At 36.2% G+C, this 18,353-nt stretch overlaps 1 pseudogene; it reads right to left on the reverse strand.

Moving 5' to 3' along the window:
- LOC149558785 (U3 snoRNP-associated protein-like EMB2271) overlaps positions 1 to 12,663 on the reverse strand; it is a 28,195-nt pseudogene extending 15,532 nt beyond the window's left edge.
- Between the last annotated feature and the right edge of the window lie 5,690 nt (positions 12,664 to 18,353).

Raw genomic sequence — 18,353 nt, forward strand, 5'->3', positions numbered from 1 at the left:
GAAGGATTTAGGCACTTAGAGATATCCTGTTTCATATATAATTTTTTATATAGCAGCTCAAGTTTACATTAAAAAATAATGTCACTTCTTTTGAGGTGTTTGATGATAGTATTCTGAAATTTTTGCTATCAGTATGTGTTGTGTGTCATGAAGCAAATACCAAGATCTGCTGTAATTTGCTTTGAAACTTCTTGTCTAGAAAATCTGAATGATCTTATCGTGTAGGTGCTTAGCTCATCATATCATTCTCCCAATCTAGTGTCTATATTATGGAGCATTCCCGTGGTTGTGAAAAGTTCGTTTTATCTTTCACAATATTTTACCCCTTTTTTCTAGCTTTCCTGTATAGTTTTAGTATTTTATTTGCTGACATTATATAAAATGATGGATCATTTATTACTAATGATGTTCAAGGGAGATAAACTAGAAATTCCCATCACCATCCATTCAGTGGCTTCAACTTTTATGATGAAATCTATTTATGGCCTTTTTTCTTTAGAGTGCTTGTGTGATGGGTATGGTTTACTGATTATTTAATAGATTCTCCCCAATGACTAACTTTGGTGTGCAGATTCCTGAGGAGACACAGTTAGTGTTTAGAGGACCTGCAGCATCTTTAGAATGTTGTTGTTTTGTCAACAATGAAGAGTTTATATCAGGTTCTGATGATGGAAGCATAGAACTTTGGAGCATGATGCGGAAAAAACCGGTTTTTATTGCAAAAGGTGCACATGGGCATGCGGGTATTCAACATCTCTCAGAGAATCATGGCGCTGGGGAAAAGCCAGAAGAAATGACATCATCACAAGTTAATGATGGCAATGATATTGGTAAGCAATTTGTAAATGATAATTGGAAATTTGGGTTTAATGTCATGCCACTGTTTGATTAAAATGCCAACATTGAACAAAAATAATTGATCTATTGAGAAAGGTTAAAAAAGACAACATTGAACAAAATCAATTAATTTGCATAGGAAGGTGCAATTAGCAATTATGCTAGGCAAAATAAGTGTGACAACTGCAGCTTTTCAAACTTGAAGTCTCTCTCTCTCTCTATACTATTCCGGAATCTCTATGGTAGATATTTTATTAAAAATCAAGGATGAGTGGACTGTAGAGACAACCCCTGTAACTAGCCAAATTTGTTGTACTTTTGTTTTTGTCTGATAACTTGTCAAACTGTTCGACCACGTGTAGAACATAACAAGTCTGTGATTCATAGATCTATGTATTTCCAGTCCGTGTTGTTATTTTTTGCATGCGAGTGGATATTTTAGTCATAATAATGCTAGTTTCATATGCAATAATTTGCTGAATGCACTAATTGTGTTTCCATTATTAAAGTCATCAACTCCAATGATACATGGCAGAACAACAATTCATTTTATTCAAATATTGAGACACCTAATCAATAGTTGACAAACTACCGTACCTAAATCCTAAGTCATGGGATATGCCAAATTTTATCCATGAAATTTGAATTTTAGCAAATTTTACCCCTTTCCTAACTTCATCCAAATTCTATGATATTTATTATAAGTATTGGTATTTAATTTAATATTATTTATTTTAAAATAATATCGAGTTATTTAGTTTAATTATTTAGCAATGACAAACTATTTCGACAATTTTGTGTATATGTAACTTATATTAAAAATAAATAAATTTATATAAGGTAAATATAATGTTAAAACTATTAGATTTGCACAATCTATAATAATGCTGTATAGTTTCTGGATTCAATTGTGTAAGATTGATGTAAAAAAAATCTTACACAATCGAATTTAGAAACTATACAGAAATATAATGTTGATTTTTTTCTTTGAATTTTTACCCTCGCCGATTGTCATCTGAATTTTATGCTCGACAAACTCGAATTCGAATTTGAGCCTTGTGACTTAGCCTAAATCTGACCTTACATGCAGGGATACATCCAGCAATGACTTTGAGACACTAATGTAATTTTGATTCCAGTTGATCCTTGTGGAACAGATGCCCTGTTGAAACTCTAGCATGTTGTTGATGACTATAACCTGCTTGTGATTCTTGCCTCTGTTGTCCAAGTAAGCTTAACTCTCTTGCTTCTTAAACCGCATCTCCTCCTTGAATGATTTGCTTATGTGTTGCAGGAGCACTCAACATGGAAAAGAGGATCAAAGAGCCATTAAGGTTTGATCAGTGGAAGGATGGGTCTAAAGGACCTAATTATGATGTTTTGAAGCCAATTATGGCATTTGGTTGTAACTGGGATCGTGAATTTGATGTAAGTCCTAATAGGACCAAAATATGTAATTTGGGCTTGGGTAGGATGCCAAATGTTAGGATGGGTGTTTTCAATTACAAACGATGTAATTAGGCCAAATAAAAATCCTTGGAGTCATTTTGGTAGCTTAGAAGTCCATTAGTTGAGATTTACAAATTTGAATTTTCAAATAATAATGGCTAGTTAAGGAAGGTGGGTAACTTGTAGCTTTGATAGTTGGGGCTGTTTTGAGTGGGTTTTTGGCATTGGGACAGTTTTCACATGCCTATTAGAGGCCATATAAATCGAGAGGAAGAGGAGATCAATGCATTTTTCAAATAGCAATAAAAAGATTCAGATTTCCCTCAAATTTTGTCCATTTTGCATGTTTTTCCATTCATAGAAGTTCATAGTTACATTCTTTATGAATTAGTGACTGTTCTCAATCTTTGTGGAAAGTTATTTGAGAAAGTTGAATCCATTTCAAAGTCTTAACAAATCTGTTTTGCAGTCCAATAACTGTCTGTCCTGTTTCAGCATTAAGGAATAAGTCAATTTTGAGAGTCTAATGGAATGAAAGGTCCATTCCTCTTTCTGTTTTCACTGTATCATGGGGAATAGGTCATATCAGATGTAAAATATCATTGTCTAAGATGGTCTAATGCAGGAAAGGTGAAACAGTAAGAAGTTAACTAGGGTGCAAGTTTGCTGGTTCAAGAAGGTGCATGGGTGATGCCATGATGAAGGTCTGAGAGTTTTGCCTTCTTGAGGACCAATTTTTCTGATGGAATGTGTCTAAGCAAGTTGAAGACAAGGTGAGAGATGTTTCGTATGAGTCTGGAAGTGTTTGTAAGGGTCGTTTGGAAAAAGCACTAGTTTTAGGGAGTACTTGGTGAGGGTTTGTTGATTAACCATTCAAGTGAGTATGGCTATGCAAAATAACCACAAAATCCTTGGTTTGGAGTCAAAATAGGATACTGCTGGAGGTTTGGGACCTTGGTTGCAAGTTTCAAGGACACTTTGTAAAAGTGGCCTAATTAGGTCTCAAACAGCACTAAATTGCCGTGTCTGGTTGAGTGATAGGTGACATTGAAGTATGCATTTTGTATCTCTGAAAAGGGTATTTGAAACAGTAATTTGTTTGCCTAGTATCTTGGGAAGAATCTGTCCCAATGCCAAAAACCCACTCAAAACAAAATTGTCGAAATAGTTTGTCATTGCTAAATAATTAAACTAAATAACTCGATATTATTTTAAAATAAATAATATTAAATTAAATACCAATACTTATAATAAATATCATAGAATTTGGATGAAGTTAGGAAAGGGGTAAAATTTGCTAAAATTCAAATTTCATGGATAAAATTTGGCATATCCCATGACTTAGGATCTAGGTACGGTAGTTTGTCAACTATTGATTAGGTGTCTCAATATTTGAATAAAATGAATTGTTGTTCTGCCATGTATCATTGGAGTTGATGACTTTAATAATGGAAACACAATTAGTACATTCAGCAAATTATTGCATATGAAACTAGCATTATTATGACTAAAACATCCACTCGCATGCAAAAAATAACAACACGGACTGGAAATACATAGATCTATGAATCACAGACTTGTTATGTTCTACACATGGGCAAACAGTTTGACAAGTTATCTAACAAAAACAAAAGTGCAACAAATTTGGCTAGTTACAGGGGTTATCTCTACAGTCCACTCATCCTTGATTTTTAAAAAAATATCTACCATAGAGATTCCAAAATAGTATAGAGAGAGAGAGAGAGAGAGAGACTTCAAGTTTGAAGAGCTGCAGTTGTGACACTTATTTTGCCTAGCATAATTGCCAATTGCACCTTCCTATGCAAATTAATTGATTTGTTCAATGTTGTCTTTTTTAACCTTTCTCAATAGATCAATTATTTTTGTTCAATGTTGGCATTTTAATCAAACAGTGGCATGACATTAAACCCAAATTTCCAATTATCATTTACAAATTGCTTACCAATATCATTGCCATCATTAACTTGTGATGATGTCATTTCTTCTGGCTTTTCCCCAGCACCATGATTCTCTGAGAGATGTTGAATACCCGCATGCCCATGTGTACCTTTTGCAATAAAAACCGGTTTTTTCCGCATCATGCTCCAAAGTTCTATGCTTCCATCATCAAAACCTGATATAAACTCTTCATTGTTGACAAAAAAAAAACATTGTAAAGATGCTGCAGGTCCTCTAAACACTAACTACGTCTCCTCAGGAATCTGCACACCAAAGTTAGTCATTGGGGAGAATCTATTAAATAATCAGTAAACCATAACCATCACACAAGCACTCTAAAGAAAAAAGGCCATAAATAGATTTCATCATAAAAGTTGAAGCCACTGAATGGATGGTGATGGGAATTTCTAGTTTATCTGCCTTGAACATCATTAGCAATAAATGATCCATCATTTTATATAATGTCAGCAAATAAAATACTAAAACTATACAGGGAAGCTAGAAAAAAGGGGTAAAATATTGTGAAAGATAAAACGAACTTTTCACAACCACGGGAATGCTCCATAATATAGACACTAGATTGGGAGAATGATATGATGAGCTAAGCACCTACACCATAAGATCATTCAGATTTTCTAGACAAGAAGTTTCAAAGCAAATTACAGCAGATCTTGGTATTTGCTTCATGACACACAACACATACTGATAGCAAAAATTTCAGAATACTATCATCAAACACCTCAAAAGAAGTGACGTTATTTTTTAATGTAAACTTGAGCTGCTATATAAAAAATTATCTATGAAAAAGGATATCTCTAAGTGCCTAAATCCTTCCACCAATACATTAAAAGATACCTTCCATAAACGCAATGTGTGATCACGTCCAACAGAAAGAACTCGTTCTTTTCGCAAGCAATCTACCATTAGGATTTCACTTTGATGACCGTAGAGAGTATCCATGTACAATCTGTCTTCTGCACTCCACAATTTGATTGTGCGATCAAATGATCCAGATATGAGTTGCTGTGTACCTTGCCGAAAAGCTAAACAAGACACAGCTCCCCTGTGACCTGGAAAGGCCTGCAGTAAATAGAGAAGATTAAAAATTGAATGATTGCTCTGCCCAGATTAATAATGGATAAGCACTAGAGGTTATGAAATTTGTACTTGAATATGTTCCCGTGTGCGGGTATCCCATAGATGAACAAAACGATCTAATCCTCCAGTAGCCATGTACCGGCCATCAGAACTGATAGCCATTGATAGAATATGTTTGCTGCGCTGCTTCCTATTTAAACTTTTTGTAGAGGCTTCCTTGCTGGGCCAGTCATATTTCTCACTTGCACCTGTTTCAACACCCCAATGAAAAATAGTACCATCTTTTGATGCTGAGAAACCCTTTGAATCATCTTCTCTTAGAGCTACAGCTGTTACAGACTGCTTGTGTCTTTTAACAACTCGCCACTCTACCTGATTGGAAGGCTTCACAACCCTGTTGAGAATTGACCTTTAGCATTCATTTATTATACGGAACCAAACTAACATACCACAACATATTGTCTTGAATTTCCATTTACTAAATGAATTCTTTTCAAAATTCTGAAGGGCTAATCAATAATTTCCTGTGGCACTTATTAGAGAAATTTGGAATTTGGAATAATTGTCCACTCAATTACTTACTACTTCAAACCATCATACGAGGCTATGCATTGAACTCTTTTACAAAACTCAGCACCAACCACACTATCAACATTTCTTTAGCAAAAAAAAAATATTACCAATAGGCTGGATAGCTATTCAAAATTCATGATATAAACATCAAAAAAAGAAACTAAAACAGCTATAAACATTCATGCGCATAGACTTGTTCCTTGAATGAAGTATGCACACATGTAACAGAATCAAACGACTAGGCAGTTCAGTTGAATACAATGCCTTTTCTGGAAGTAGAGAAAAGATAAATGCACCAGCAAGCTATCATAACATCTACGAAAAAATTATCTTTAAATTGTATTTTGTTAATATTTCATTGACAATCAAGTAAACAAGCAAGTATTTTTAGATTAACAATCTTCTGTTAATATTTCAGATTATCATAACTACTAATTTTAAGTGTTTGAACCATTCTCTGGTGAATGAAACTCAAAAACTTTAAAATAAAAGCCTTGGTCTAAATAAACACAAAGAATCACCTCAAGAAAAAAAGTTCTTATAATAAAAAATTTAAACACAAGAGGTTTGAATCTCCAGGCCATCAAGTTGCTCTTATTTGTCGCATCAACAATAATACACAACTAAACCAATATACAGTTGAGAACTCCAGACACCAATAAAAATAACTAAAAGATCATTGTAATTTGACGGCATACAGTCAACTGTGACTTATTTCTGGTGCAAAAGCTTAAGCATCATTTAGAGTTGGATCCACACCCAAAAGAAAAACGTGCAGAACTTGTCCCAAAAAGATAATTTCTGCAATGTCCCTAAATTTAAGTTCCACTAAGGCCATAGCTAAAATAAAAAATGTATAGTACTGCAAAAATGCGAAGTACTATAACAAAAATTTAGGTACTATAAAATCATAACTTCAACTTGCAATGTATAAACTTACTGATAACCAAAGCAGAGTATATCATGGTTTAGAGCCCCATAAAAGCATAAATCGTTTGGGGAGTAAATCCACAAACCAGAGGAGTGGGATTTTTAAATCCGCAAACCAGAGGAGTGGAATTTTGGAAAAAATTGACAAAAATCAGATATAGACAAAAAAATGTGAAAAACTCAAGAAAAGCAGTCAAGAACTGCGCTTCTTTTTTAATTAAAGGACATTTCCATAGAATGGATGAAAAGGGACATACATAATGATTCAAAGCACTTGCACAACCTCCTGATATATTTTAAACTTGGAGTACTCAAAGTTTTCACCGTGATATTGTTTGGTTAGAATTCAATCAAGCTATGATTTGAACAACAAAATATGATGTGGCCTTTCTTATTTTTCAAAATCAGAATGAAGCTACGAAAATCTTCATATTCATTTAAGTAGAATTCATTTGTGATATTGCTATCAAGATTCGTCTGTGTAGTTTTTGAGTCAAACTCATTGACCCAAGTTTCATGAGTAGTAGTTTACAATATTCCATCTCACATAAGAATGAATGGAACACTATGCACTCATTACATCCAAGTGGTGCTCACAAACGTGAACCACTAGGACTTCCCAAAAGGTCACTCATCCCAGTACTACTCCAAGCATAAGTGCAATTAACCATGATTGTACCTTAAGAATCATTCTTTAGAAAGCCTCTTAAACTCATCAATTGATAAGTGGGAGATGTTTTCCACAGAAAATCTAATCGTTATATTTACTATCAGGATTCATCTATGTAGTTTTTTAGTCAAACTCATTGACCTAAGTTTCATTAGTGGTTCGCAAGAACCCATCTCTTATGAGATTGAATGGAACAATTAGCATTCATTGCATCTAAGTGATAAAGAGTGAAGCACCAAGACTTCCCAAGTCGTCACCCATCCTTATAGCGGTCTAGCTCAAGTGTGTTTAACAACGAAGTTTCCTCCAAAGTTAATCCCACTTGGCTTGCAACCCCATTTACATAACCTTCAATATGTGTTGTGCCTTATGAACCATTTATTGGAAAGCCCCTTATACAAATCAAATAATAAGTAGGCCATATTTTCCACAACAAGTCAAACTATGACATCTCTATCAAAATTCATCAGTGTAATTTTTGAGTCAAACTCATTGATCCAAGTTTCTTGAGTAATGGTTCTCAAGAATCCATCTCTCGTGAGAATGAATGGAACACTTAACACTCATTGAATCTAGGTGATGAGCAGAGGTGAAGCATCGGGACTTTCCAAAACATCACCCATCCTAGTACTATTCCAACTCAAAGTGCACTTAACCACAAAGTTGCCTCCAAGGTTAGGCCCACTTTGTTTGCAACCCCATTCACAAAACCTTCAGCAAGTGTTCTGCCCTATGAAACATTCATTATAAAGCCCCTTAAGCTCATCAAATGATAAGTTGGAGATATTTTCCATAAGTTAAATTTTGATATTGCTAATAATTTTTGAGTTAAACTCGTTGACCCATGTTTTGTGAGTAGTGGTTCACAAGAGCCCATCCCTCATGAAAATGAATGGAGCACTAACCACTCGTTGCATCTAGGTGAAGCTCGTAGAGGTGAAGCATTAGGACTTCTCGAGAGGTCATTCATCCTAGTATTATAGCTTAGACATGCTTAACCATGGAGTTTCGTCCAAGGTTAAGGCTACTTTGCTTGAAACCCTGTTTGCAAAACCTTTAACAAGTATTGTGCCTTATGAAGCATTCATTAGGAAGCCCCTTAATCTCATCAATTGATAAGAAGGAAAATTCATTATTTAGAACTCTCTCAAGTTCCTTTCATTATATACACTCAACAAACAATTGTATACAAAGTTGGCATGACATACACATATGTGAAGTGATACATACACGTGTATATAACAAAACAATTCTATATATGTTGAACATAAAGACTGAGCTGCGTGAATTATAAATTTAATTTAAGTTATAAATATTGAGCAATTTCATAAATCATAAGAACTTATATGTCATAATTGACAAGCCTAAAGTGATTTATATAATTATCGACGGGTTCTTTGTTTTCTCTAAAATAGATAGTGAAAAACAATGTTACCCTGCTCTTTTAGATATATTGCAACAAATAAGGAAGCTTTGTTATGATCTTCTTTTGCTTCATATTGCAACAATTTAAATATTTGAAATTCACATAAACAAAATCAATGTTAGAAAAGAAATATTATCAATCAAGTTATACAATATATTCAATGCAGAGAGGAAAAATTTCTTTGTAATTGCCTATCTCTCATGCCACTTCCCGAATCTACAATACTTCGCGACTACGCAAAACTTTCAACCCCACTTTCCCAATTGCATCTTGAATGCCACGCATCAATTTCGTAGAGAAACACGTCATATTTTTGCAAGTTTTTCCCATCACAATTGCTATTAGAGTTTTTGCTAGTTTCCCGTAATTATTTTGCTTATCAAATTGTCACTTTTTGCCAATTAATCATCTAATAAATTGCAAAAAAAGTTGAAAGTCGTTGACCAAAAATCCTTGATTTTTGGGAGAATGAATCACTGCACATGCCAACTAATGATTAATCACACATAATCGTGATTTTTTGTCATTTTTTGCTTCTATGCTATTAATATTTATTAATAGACAATAACAATTAATATTTTGAAACTACTTTGTAATATTAATTATAAACTATAAGAGTTTGTTGCTTCTTGTAAAAGGGCAATCTATAATAGTCATAGTTACATCGCCTTCGGGGACGGGGGGACGGCAGAATTGGGGGGCAAGTTCCTAGGACGGGCTTACAGAGGGGCCTCAATTTGGGGACAACGGGGAGACGGTGGCAGGGGACGGGGCGTTGTATATACTATACATACGATACTTAAAATGCTAGTTATGAAAAGATGTATTGCAATAGAAGATATAAAGATGTAAAAGTGTCAATACTTGAACATTGCATTGAGTTGGAACATCGAACATTGAACATAAATAGTCAAATCAGCACATAGTAAACATTGGACATCCCCCCATCCTCAGTGAAGGTGGCAGAAATTGACGGTGTTGCTTGGGATAGGGGGACAAAGTCCCCAAGTACCTGGTGCATCCCCTTCTTCGAGATGTGGGGCAAAAGGGGAGGGACGTGTCTCCATGTTACTATGATAATAGTGCATAATAATTATAGTTTCATAGCCCAAGTCCCCGGTGCATCCCCGTCTCTTCATAGCCTTTGCTCATTATAAATTAGAGGTTGCTGGCATTTGGAACACAAATACCAATCTGGCAGCGCTTAGTACATTTGCAGCGATCCTTCGCGAAAACATGTTTTGGATGTGAAACATTGACATCTACAGCATGGCCAAGTCTACCTCCACAAGCAATGCTCCTATACATCAAGCACTACAGCTGACTTCTATCACAGACTTCTGTAACTATTTATCTACCCCCTTTTACCTCATTTCACAGTTCTTGTATGATTTCTGCATGTTTTCCTCTATAGAATCATATGCGACTATATTTGAGGATTGTTTTAGGTTTGAAAGTTGCCTTTTAATGAATACAGTTTTGATTTGAACTATGAAAACTCTTCATGCCTATGACTATATAATTGCATGCTTGTATGTATTACTCATCTTGACAGATTCAAAGGAACAAAAAGTTTCCATATTTCTGAAGGAATTTAGGCAACTACTACAACCAACCATATGATACAACTTTACGTTTGCAATATATCATGCCCATGCTAGAGATCATGTTCTTAATAAATAAACCTAGGATATACAATAAAATATAATGGCAATTCATTATAATAGGCCACCGCCAACCATATCTACAAGAATTAAACAGAAGAAATTTATTTTAAAAGGGAAAGTAGAGTTAGAAGAAATTATAAAGCAATTTAATTTTTAATAGGGTTGACTGGAATATTTTTTATCATTAAATAGCGGCTAGGGGCAGCACCCTTGTAGTAATATCTAAAAAATCACATCATTGGGCAAGAGACTGTATTCAAAATGTCCTGATTATTACTTCTATCTGTAATTCATCTACCCCTCAACCGAACATCTTCTATAAATCCTACTAAACAACAACCCATCCAGGCATTTCCTTGGTAGCACAAACCTTGACTAGGCATCCAGGGCCACACTTAGAATGAATGGCCAAATCCTCTTTCACAAGTAGCTCCACACTAGAGGAGGCAACACTGATATCTTTGACCTGAACACTCTCCTCATCCCTAGCAAGACCTTCCAAAACGAATTACTTCTGCAACCAACCAGGCCACACTCCTTTAGTAGGTCCATCAATTTCTTCAGAAAGGTATTGCATCTTGCCACCGTCCACCGCTACACAATTCTAGAACCATCCACCCAGCAAAGGGGATATCTCTTCACTTCCTTCCCTCATTGACATATCACATAGTAGACTTTTAGCAAAGCGATCATCTTCTTTTCATCAATGTTCTCCTGCATATGGTCTAATTCATCAAGGAAATTTTCTTGAAAAGCTTCGTACACAATGCAACCATATCCTTCGCTTCACCAACATTGTTCAAGACTGCAACAAACATTGTCGTAATATCCATATTCACACAACAACAATGCTCAGATGAGAGAAAATCCCCGCCCAAAAGCCTATGTACTGCACAGACAACCAGCCCATGGCTGTAGATCAGAAGCTTTTCAGCCATTTCTCTAATTAAAAAGCAGTGCCCCATTATGGAAAGGTGTGAGTCCCCCAACTCTGGAAGCTACAAGGGTGAGCAAAATGCATTTGTAGATGGGAGCATTCAAGACATTTTTGGAATGGAAATCGAATAAGCAGATCAGCAATTTGGATTATATATGAGGACCTATTAAGGAGTGAAAGACAAGTCAATATTAAGGAAGAGAACTGCAATCAGCAATGACACAGCAGAAAACTCAGATGAGTTTTCTTTTCAGAATTATTGAGTTGAATGATAATTAAATTTCATCATTTTTTAATATTTAAGATACAATACAGTTTTCAACCTAAATAGGAACTATTGTTCTAGGGCAAAAATAAGAAATGTCCCTAAAGAGAAAACTACACAATATTGCCCATGTAAACTGACACTAGTTATGTTGCTCCTTGCAATGTCTATCTTGCTTCTTTAAAATGCTGTCGTGCTCAATTTCTACCTTTAGGACTGTCTCTTAACCAAAACAAAAATCAAGTGATTTCATGAACTCCATTGCTCAATGTTCTTATCAAGAAAAAGTTTTCTCGCACGTGATACCTTCAAAATCATCCTCCCAATTATTACCTTAGCCAAAAAGAGAATTTTATCAATCCGATAAATAAATTTAAATGAAGAAGGGAAATACCTCGAAGCAAGAAGACGCTGCACACGGCCGCTCTCTTCGAGCTGCTCCTGCTGAAGAATCTCGGCAACAAGCGAATCCCGTTTACCCCTCCGCCCTTCTTCATCTTCATCTTCTTCGTTTTCCTCATCCTGATCTTTTGTTATTTCCCTAATTTTGTCCAGATAAGCTTTGGCCAACTTAAGTCGCTTATCATCAGCAGTCTCTGTATCTTCCAAGGCGACGTCTTCATCTTCTTCCTCCCCATTTCTGTCAACAAAATCGTCGTCGTCTTCTTCGCTGCTGTGAATCTCCTCCCCCTTCCCTCTTTGTCGTTTAAAGGTTTTATCGTTGAAAAATGGGTCATTGCCAATTGCAGGAGTTTTTCTTTTTCTGTTACTTCCTCCTCCTCGTCCTCCTCTTCCTCCTCCTCTGGATACATTGCTCTTATGGCGCTGCTGGTTTTTCTTCATATTAAACATTGTCAGAAATCTTGATCCTTTCAGCTTTAACAATGGCGGCACCTTCCTTCAGAAACTCTGTGACTGCCACTGCATTTTTTCATCGGCTTAAACCTCTGAAAATAAATTTTATGTTTTGGGGGACTGAATCTTGCCTATGCGACCGAAAAGAATTAAATTGGATGGAAGGAATATTTTTTTTTTTAAATTATTTAACATATACTTTTACAAATCTACATAACTATATAAATTTTACAAATTTACATAACTATATAAATATTGGTAGACATATTACAATACTTTTCAGATTAATTTGAAGTTGTTTTCATTTAATTTTTGATAACTAGTTTTAAAAATAGTTTCACATATAAATAAGAAATCTATTGGTTGTAAGTTGAGTATGATCTTCAAGTAGGCCTTCCTTGTGTGTAGAAGGTCATTTTCTATTAATAGCATTTATTTCCTTATCCAACCTTTTTTTCTATAGGGTCTTTATTTCCCAATGGCCAACCATAATCAAAGTGTTCAATGTCTCCAAAAATCGTTGGTGGTCGAACATGCGTCTTTCAAGGAAGCATTACAAGAAACCCTCTCAATCCTAGATGGAGCACGCTTCTACAAGTAGTGATCAACCACATCCACCTCTGCCAAGGACTTCAATGGGTGTAAGGAACTACCTACCAACGCTTAAACCTAACCAACAAATGGTCATGGCTATTGATGTAGAAAAATCTAAATTAAAGAGCTCTATTGTATTTCTAGCAACCCAGGAACTAACTAATCTGCCTTCTCAAACTTTTTAAAATGAGTGGCTTCATAAAGTGTGCGGAAAAATATTAGTTTTTCACTTTTCATGCTTTTGTATGTTACAGCAAGGATTGTTTTGGGGTTTTCAATAAACAATAATAGCGAAAAGAAAAGTATTAAGACAGTTTTGGAGGATAGGTGCCTATAACTTTTGGGTCATCTCATGGTCTCCATAACCTATACAAGAGGGGATTTTTGCCCTATCCTGCCCTTGGTGGCTCTCTAATGAAAACGTTCCTCCATTTTTGTTCAATATTGTACCTCGTGCTCTTTAACTCATTATAAATGTTATAAGGGTTGATAAAAACTAATTATCTTCTCCTTCATACTAATGCAAGGGTCCTTATATCTCTCAACCCTAGTCTAGACATCGCCAAGTGGGGGGGAAATGATTTGGATGATCAATTGGTTTCTTGTTTTGTTACATTCCTTGGAGGAATCGATGTGTGCTTCTTGTGTAGGACAAGACGCATGTGAAGCTCTTGTCCACTAATCAAAAGAAGCTTATTGCTAACCCTAAATCATTAGAGACTTGCAATGGTAATTCTTACCTTAATAATATTGCCAAGAATACTCCAAATACATAGCCCTTTAAATTTGCTTCTCATACCCCCTCTAAGACATCTTCCATCAAACTTTATGGTCATTTCTAAAAAACTTGACCACCTCAAAGTTGCTTTCTCGAAAAAGGTGAACCTGTCGCTTTGTACACCAGCTAGACTCTCCCTAGGGGTCAAAACCTACTTAAGGCCAACTCTTGAAAATTTGGTTTGAAGCCCTATGATCCTCATCCTAAACACGGGACTAAGAATGTTGAAAAAATTTCTATTGAAAAAATCACAAGGGTCCTTGATCCTATGTTTATTAGTAACAGATCCTCCAAAGGTGAAGGTTCCTCACCCCACAATCCTACCTCCATCGACTAGGCATCTTTGGAAAAACATGTCATTTCACCCTTAGTCCTAGATAAGAATGGTAGCAAGGTTGGAAGTGTCCACAAGGTGACTAAGAACGAATCTAGGATTTTGGGTAGGGTTAAGAATTTAAACAGCGATACTAATATTGTAGTTTCTTGTGATGGCTTGGAAGCCCTTCAAAATATGTATGCTAAAGAGAAAAAGCTCTCTAATTTCTCCCTTGTGATCATCTTGAATCTTCCTCCCCCACCTCCCCTTTGCAAGCATTTCATTTTTGCATTTCCCCTTTATGTCTCTTCTAACCCTGGTACCATTAAGATTCAAGAGGTAGAGCCAAGTGATGCTCCTTAAGAGATGTTTCATGCACTAAAATTAGGTAAAGAAGATATTAATGAGATCATTATTGTTCTCATCAATGCCACTCAAGATGAACCTAGCATTTTTATTTTTAATGCTCTAAAAAAGAAGGGGAGGGAAAGGATCAAAAGGTTAAGAAACACTTTAGAAACCCCTACTCAATACTTGGACCCCTAAGAGGTTGTGATTAAGAAGAAGAGAGGGGGATTGAAGGACTCCTTTAATAACAATAAAGGGAATAAATACCAAGGAAACAACTCCCAAGCTACTATAAGAGCTTTTATAACACTCGTGGATATTGATTTTTAAGGTTGCCTATGGACTTGAAATGTATGTCATGGAATGTCATGGCCCTTGATTCCCCTAATAGGAAATATATTATTAAAAGATTTCTTATGATGAATAGAGGAAAAGATGTTATCCTTCTCCAAGAAATTAAAGTTGTTGATTTTTATCAAGATGTATCCCTAAAATGCATCTCAAAAGATATCAAATACTTCACCACATCTCGCCATAAAGGAAAAGTGGGATTGTCATTTCAGTTGGCCCTAAGTGGAGCAAACATATTACCAATTGGGAATGTCCTCCTTGTCACAGATTAATCTAAATAATTTGGATCATTTTTAGATATAGTCATGAAAAGATTGGCACCTATAATGTATATGCAGAAAATGACCACATAGAAAGAACTGAGTTGTGGAAATGGATTTTCCAACTAAGAAACAATTCATGGATTTTTGGAAATGACATTAATATGATTGAACCCCCTTAAAATGAAGTTAAAGGGTGTCATTTTGACTAGAATAGTGCGGACAGATACTTTTGGTATAAAAAGATCAATAAACACAAGCTCTTTGGCAATTTGGATAGCAATAAGACTTACAACAAAGCTATATTGTATACTGAGTCCAATCTTTAACTAGGGGATAAAACAATCTTTTGCAAATTGGATAGATTCTATGTTGATAAAGATAAATTCAAAAGGTTAGAAGTGAATGGCACTAGATCCTATTATTTTAAACTTCTTGGGTCCATTACACAAGGTTGTGACAGAGGACCATCGTGGGTGTAAGACCAATCTTGCATCACCCAAAAATATTTCCTTTCTATTTATTGAATAAGGGTTGTCTTACTGCAGAGTTGTTGTTTCTAGAGATTTTCTACTTAGTAAATTAGTCATACAAGCTCGAAATGTCCTAATTTCAGAGGTGGATGTTCATCTTGGATATATCAGCCTATCAATTAAGGCTTAGTGCCATATGATAAGTATTTGTGGATTTATTAGGTATTTTTGGTGTGTAATTTTGGTATAAAAACTTCAAGCTCACTGTTGAAGCCCTTGGAGACACTAGATGAGCTTTGAAATGGGGTCAATTGGACCTTCTGTGTGTAAAGCCTTGCAAATCTTAAGCCAAGGATTATGAAAAGTGGTTATAATAGCCAATTAGAGCAACGGTTCAAAAATTATGGCCTTCTGAAGTAGGGTTGACCAAAATTTCCAAAATAAGTGTCAAAAGTGTATCAGGCCTATTCTATATGGAATTTTAAAGTTAGTTAGTCTAAAGGGTTAGGGTTTGATGTCTAGAAACTTATAATTTTTGCTTATGGATTTGATTGTGTTTGTTTTGTTTAGCATCAACGTTTCGGATCACACTCTGTGACCCATCATCAGGATGAGAGAATGCAATCCATTCTTGCATTCTCTCATCCTAATGATGGGTCACGGAGTGTGATCCGAAACGTTGATGCTAAACAAAACAAACACAATCAAATCTAGAACTATTCCATTCTTGCATTCTCTCATCCTGATGATGGATCACAGAGTGTGATATGAAATGTTGATGCTAAAAAAAGCAAACACAACCAAATCCAGAAGCAAAAATTATATGTTTAATGGATTGTGGAAATCTAATAAGATTGGTCTAGAAACTTCTCGGTTGGTGTAAATATGTCTATTTAAAGAATGTTTGTACATTCTCTAGGACAACTCTGGGTGATAGTTCATAGCTCTATGTTGCAAATTACTGAAAGGAAAGTGCCCATGTGGGTTTGCATATTGTATTTCAAAATTTTGTAATTATGCATTTGCGGTGACAATAAGAAGCATGTTGGTCATTTTTGCCTTCCCACCAGAATCACCACATTTGAATTCAACGTAGTAACGTTCACAAGTTTTAAATATTCAAATATTCAAAAGGGCGCAAAATACTTTAGGCTAACCTTATGATATTTCTTCCTTGCGCATTTTAATATTTCTACGGGCCCGCAAGTCCCCATCGTCAAATCTAAGGAAGATCAACGGTTGGCGCTATCTCGCTATGGGAAGTTGCACGTTGTTTTTCCATAGGAACATAGCGCCTTTTGGCCGTGTGTCGGGTGGGTCCTCCCTTTCCTTGTTTTTTCTCCAGCGCTGAGTTTTGATAGATCCACGGTGGGTGCTATAGCACTATCAAAAAATTTGTGTTCCTCGCCGTTAGCGACATAGCGCCCGGATGAAAAATGATATTACAGCGACATCAGAAGCAAGGCGAGTCCCAAGCATGCCCCGTTGGATATCAGTGATGAAATTTAGCGCACACGGTGGGACCTCAGGCAACGTGGAAGGATGACTGTGCTTGGAACAAGGCTTTGATTCATCGCCAGCTGGGCAGTTCGTTGATGTCAACAGTTACCTGGACCCACGCCCCTTTTGAATGCATGAAGATTTCCTCACCCTCAGATCAGTTTGGATCAATGGTGGGTGCTATCTCGCTATGGAAAACTGCGGGAAATTATCCATAGCGATATAGCGCCTCGACAACGCGTGGCACAGACGACATCATGGGCATGCCCTTCTCCAAAGTAATATTATGGCTCGTCCTTGATGGCAATTGTCAGGTGGGTCATAGTACAGTGGTGATATTTCATTGGTCCACTCAGCCAACTCGGTGTGCAGTCATGCATTTTTGTTGATCACCATAGATCTAGGGAAAATCAATGGTGGACGCTATCTCGCTATGGAAAACTATGAGGATATTACCCATAGCGCCATTGTGCCACATGGATCGGTAGGGCTAGGTTACGCCAAGATGAAGATAACAGGAGGTTGCCAAGTGGTTTGTGGGCCTAGGTTTTCAAGTTTCTTTTAAGGAGATAGCGCAATAATATGGCGAGTCTTCATGATCGTCAGATCAGTCTAAATCCACAGTGGGTGCTATCTCACTATGGAAAATTGCTTGGAGGATATGTATAGCGACATAGCACCTCAGTGACATGTGTCCTAGTGGGTCTGGTGGAGGCAATAACGGTTAGATGCGTTGGCAGTTAATGTGACCATTGTAGTTGGAGTTTGAGGAATTGGCGCAATTAGTAAAGAAAGATTGGTGAACCTCGGGAAGACCTTGTGGGGTGGCAAAGTGAAAAGAGATTGTTGGTCCATGTGGCTCATTTCAGTGCCAAGGTTATGTTGACCTGCTGACCACGCTGGTTCGTGAACTAGGAACAGGGGATATCGAAGTTTTTTGCATAATCTGATCTTATGATCGATTCCAACCACCCTGGAGTAAATATGAAACAAAGAGGAACACTCTACCCCCCAATCCAACTTATCTACCTGGTCAAAGCACAATTATGGTGTCATTTCTATCTTTT

Source organism: Cupressus sempervirens, chromosome 5 (assembly GCF_028749045.1).
Source record: "Cupressus sempervirens isolate cs-2001-9-10 chromosome 5, ASM2874904v1, whole genome shotgun sequence".
Classification (NCBI taxonomy): Eukaryota; Viridiplantae; Streptophyta; class Pinopsida; order Cupressales; family Cupressaceae; genus Cupressus; species Cupressus sempervirens.